Below are 5,444 nucleotides of genomic sequence, written 5' to 3' on the forward strand. Positions count from 1 at the left end.
AACGAAATGCGTGTTACGTCTATAGGTACTTCTACTTGCGTTTCCGCTGAAGAATACCAGAAAACAGTCTCAAGACAAGTGATATAATTTATTAGATGGACATTAAGGATTAATTCGACAATTTTCAAAGCGTACCATATTTGCAATCACAAATGTTCTAGACTCTCTTCAAATCCGCTCGTCGCACGATGGCGTGACTCGAAGCTATACAACTGCAGCACGTAGCCGCAGCCGCGTCTTCGCGCTCGAGCGATCAAGCGGATCAACGTTACGATGGATCAACGAAGTGCTATCGATCATTCATGAATCCTCGAGTAGCCGTGATCGTCTAGTGGTTAGGACCCTACGTTGTGGCCGTAGTAACCCAGGTTCGAATCCTGGTCACGGCAATGTCTCGGATGTATTTCGCAAACGGGGAGGATTTCTTTTTGTTATTCTTTTCGGGAATAGAAGGCTACCTTAAAGCGTGAATATTTGTCGGGTAGCTCATTTGGAATTTTATAGGTCAGGAAAGTGGTCTGTGATTTATTTTTATAACATATATCGCACCCTGTAGAAGAATACTATCACAAATCAAAAAATTGCTATTTTAAGTTAAGCTTATAAAAAGTATGTCTAAAATGTTACTCTCGAGCTGTAATAGTGGCACAAGTGAATTGACAAGTGAATCACACCAGACCTCTTCAAGAAACAATATAAGTTTTATTGTAACAAAATATCGTATAATTGTAATTGTTAGTTATCTCACAACTCAAAAAATTGAATTAAATTAGTTTTTCTTCTCTCCTGAAAATTGCGAATTTTTGAGTTGTGACTATATTCTTCTAGGGATACGATATATTTGGCTGATAATTATATTCGAATAATTTGAGGCTTAAATGCATCCATTTTTCGCATAACTGATTGTCTATGAAAGCGTGTACGAGGTGAGAAATTTTTCAATTCAATCTAAAGAAAACATAATAGGTACATAGAGATACTCTACACGATTCGGATAACGCATGTTGCCGTAGGTCGTGCAGCGTGTGATAAATCAGTTACGTTCAATATTTGCTTTTCACAAGGTAGCTAGTCTTTCGAGGGCTTGTAGGTTATCAGTTGTTCCATCAGTTGTTCCATTGCGTCCGTGTCGAAAGGAAAGTGACTGATTGTTTCGAGCGTGTCGTAGATAACCCGTGACAGTTCATTAAACTTTCTCGCTTGTCTGATAGTGTCGTAAGCTGTTTTATATCTTTTTTCATATATGGCCTTTTTCTCGCCAAAGCATTATCTGCACACATGTCGCAGATTTATTTAAAATTTTACCGACAAGTGAAAGTGCATCTAATTTTTGCGCAATTAATTATGATATCATAATATAATATATTGTACCAAGAATGTCCGTTCGAGTTTTCGTCGTTCATTTCAGCTTTCAAATTCGCGCCACCGACCGAATATTCTTCAGTCTATTCAAATATTAGGCTTCTGCCGAAACATCGCATTGTGCGCCACGAGAAAAGAAGATCGAACGGACTTTTTGGCCGTCGGCTCCTTCGTGTATACGTGCATATAATACGGGCATTAAGGTGTGTTTCTTGGCAGGACTCCATCGTCTTGGTTCACGCGCTGCTAATATACATTATTATCTCGTAGAATTCGATTTTCAGTCTTGTCGCGCCGCTACCCGGCCGTGCCAAGATATTCTTACTGTCTTTTTCATACTTCGTCGCGATCGAAATCCCCACCGATGGCATAGAAGGTTATAAACCGGTCGCCGATGTATGCGATTTTAATTTACAACTTATTTTCGAGTTACTTATCTGTCATACGAGATAGAGGATATTCTTTCGAAGGACTTACTTATCTGTTGGTTAATCTAATCTGTTGAAACTTGTTAAAGTAACTAAAGCCTATTACATTTCTAGCAGTCTTTTCACTCACTTTATATAAATGTAATTACTTGCACAAGACTAAATTTTATGTCAAGCTGACAGGTCTGGCTGAAGTTACAAAAGCGTAAAATGCTAGTTATAGTTATCGAAACATAAATAAACCGATTGCGCACACAACGATGCGTGCTCGAATGTAAACCGAGGTAGACGCGAGACGGGACCGACTTCCAACATTGTATCTCCTATAATTATGTTAACGTTTCCTACGTCGTGCGTGCATGAGCTTGGTGATCTAATTATAAAATTGACGAGGGGTTGCGGAGGAGAAGGTGATTCGACGAGGGCTCGAATTTATTGGCTCGTGTCTACTAAATCGTCAGATCGCTTTAATAACCGCGAAAACACGGTTGATTATTCTTTGTCAGTGTCTATAAATTTGATCAGTAAATATGTCTAGATCGTAGTTTATCATATCTCTCTCGGCACCTGAAAGTTGTGAAAAGGTCTCGACGTCAATATCTCAGAAAAAATCGATATCATATGTCAGATATTCTAGAATCTAGATGAACAAACTTATCTGACGAATTTAGGGTTTGCTGTTTGAAACACTCTGCTCGGGAAAATTCTTATAGTAACAAAATCTCTTTTTACGTAACAAGAAGTCATAATGAAGATAGTGGCACGTGAATTGAGATATCAGAAAACATATACGCGCAATTTGTTACAGCTTTAAGGAGCATGTAAACCAGCGTACGAGTCGATAAGCCGAGGTTGTAATTACGCGACGCGTTTCGAGATAATGTTCGCTGAGAGGAGAGAACAGTTAGCAACGCCATTCACGCGTTGCCTTCAGTGCGACTTCTTTCCTCTTTTAATCATCGTGGAAAATGAAGATAAGTATGCTTAAGCTTGACTAACACAGTAAAAAATTTTGTGTACCAAATGTCAATGAAAATCCACTTTAAATTTTGTGTTAAATTTCATCGTGTTACTTGTTGACATTTAGAAATGTTATATCAACATTTTTTACAAGTTATTTTTACATTATTGTAAACATACATTGTAAAAAATGTCGATATAACATTTCTAAATGTCAACAAGTAACACGATGAATGAGTTATTTTAACACAAAATTTAGAGTGGACTTTTATTGACATTAAATTTTTTACTGTGTAAGCTTCGATTTAATTTGATTGGTTTATTGGTTTTTCCTGGCAATTAAATTATCGCAGTGAGTCGGATCTCGAGGTCGCCTCATCTTTCGCAATGCGAAGTCATTCACGTAGGATCTTAAACATAAGTTCTCAGATCAAGCTTAAACTCTTTATTTGCGATCCGTGCTACTACACTGAAAAATTCTTGTTAAAACGTTCTCAATTATCATGAACATCGAGAGATTTAATATTCAAACAATTCCTTTGAGTGAAATTTCGGCTAACCGAAAAGGAAAAAGATAAATGCGAAACTTTCACTGATTAGACAAAAGATTTATGGTCTCTTATGGAATGTTGAAAGGAAGGTATATTATGCGCATAATGAACAAGTGTAACGGAGCTATTATAATTATTTTACAATGCAGCTCTTTCATTATTTATGGCTCTACGTAAATGATTGATTCCTCCGACTTGGAGCTAACATTTTTCCTCGGAAAAATTCTCGTTTATCACTCGCGTGGATCGAAATTTAAGGACTGCAGGTCCGTAGTAAATTCACCGGTGAGAGAAACGTCTGTCAGCGAGACAAATATCCGTCGCATAAATATTACTTTTTGTCACGAGAGCGGGAAAGGATTCACCATAACGCGCTGCGCGTCGGCGGTATCCTTTTCGAACCTCCCCTCTCGTTTTTTTTTTTTATTTTCCGAGTCTAGGAGCAACGCACGAGGGGTTCCGCGTGCCCCGCGTGCACGAGGGGTTCGCTCCGTAGAATCTGGAAGAACCGGATGCATCCGCAGGGATGCATAAAGATTCATTTCTTTCTAGTCGTTAAACAGACAAGTTCCGACGATTCTTGCAGCAATAAACCGAGAGCAAGTAATCGAGCACAGATCGAGCATAAATCGAAATAGAAATGGTAACGAAAGAATTATTAAAAATTATTACAATCATTAATATGAATTCTGCTTTGATAATTTAATCTCATTCTCGTGTTTACGTATCGTTATATTACGTAATGAAAACTAGCGCGACTTTTGTACACGAGAATTTTCCTCGAGCGAGAAGCGCGAAACTTCTTCGCGAGCGTAATTATTCCATCATGAATCAACGACGCGACGGCGCATGCCAGAACGACGATGCCGGTCATTATCGCGCTAGTTAAAATGTAAACTACATGCAGCAGGTCGTTATAGGGATTCGAGCAGCGGTTCTCATTATTAGACAACAGCAAAGTTCGTTAGGATCGCGCGTTAATGGGAACGATGCGTCGCGGCTTTTATCAATTTTCCGTGATTCGAGAGAGCTAAATTATCTATAGTAAAATCGCTAGAATAAAATCATTTTGTGGCGTCCCATTATCGGTATCGCTAAACCATCATCGATAATGATAATCGTTCAGGGAACTGCCGGCATTGATCGAGAATCTTATTTTTAAGGGGAAAAATTCTGCTCCGCGAGTATATCAGACGCTCCCGAAATAAAAGAAGTGTAAACGTAGTGAAATTATCGATCAGCATCGCGCTTAATTAAATCGTTCGACTTAATGACGTCAACGAGCGAAAGAGCCAGCTCATTAGCGAATCAATTCTGTATATATAGCAGTCGTTAGACAGCAGTCGAACAAGCGGCCGATTTAAATGCTGTGGTCAAAACATTTCGACGGATTCGATTCACCGCTGATTATTATCAGGGCCAGTATCCTTCACGGTAATCGTCGAATGCCTCGACCACGACTGTGTATAATATTCGTCGTTCCGATTTTATCTGAATATTTCACGAAGAAGAAGTATGTATAAGTAATCAGTTTTTGTCGTACCTTTTTATATATATTTGTTAATAATCCTGTAGCGCGTTATTCGAGGCATAAAAAAGAATTCTGACTTTAATTGAAATGCACAGTCTTTTTATTCCGAAAACAAACTCGTATCTTCTGCAAAAAGGATTAATTAATGTAGGCACCAGAAGCAACTCGAACTTGTTTATGAATCTTTACACATCCGATTAATTTTATCTGCAAAGATAAATGTAAATAAGTCGCTACAAGTATCAATAATGGTTAAATTTAAGGCGATGTGTCGGTATATTTTAATACGATGAGGTCGTTGTAACAAGGAAACGTAAACAAGACTGCGATATTTACGACGATTCAGAAGTCCACTTTGAGAATCTTACAAGACGACGAGTAGGCGGGAACATGTCCATTAATGAATTTCGTCCTTTTTCACTGTACGCGGCGTACATAAATAATACGGCCGCATGCGGACCATCACTCTCGATAAAACGAAAGTGAGATCCAACGGGATTTTGCACGACGGTCACCCGAGAGCAGGTTCATTCACTCGACTCTCTTCCCTGTTCTCCTGCGTCTGTTTCAATTCGTCCCCGAATTCATGTTGCCCATGTAAAAATATCTTGT

The 5,444-nt window shown here is 38.7% G+C and overlaps 1 non-coding gene across 1 annotated transcript; it reads left to right on the forward strand.

Annotated features, from left to right (window-relative positions):
• The first annotated feature begins 317 nt into the window (after positions 1-317).
• Trnah-gug (transfer RNA histidin (anticodon GUG)) lies at positions 318-389 on the forward strand. The gene has a single exon. It is a non-coding gene; the product is annotated as a tRNA-His (tRNA).
• Positions 390-5,444: the final 5,055 nt, after the last annotated feature.

Source organism: Temnothorax longispinosus, chromosome 5, assembly GCF_030848805.1.
Source record: "Temnothorax longispinosus isolate EJ_2023e chromosome 5, Tlon_JGU_v1, whole genome shotgun sequence".
NCBI classification, from domain to species: Eukaryota; Metazoa; Arthropoda; class Insecta; order Hymenoptera; family Formicidae; genus Temnothorax; species Temnothorax longispinosus.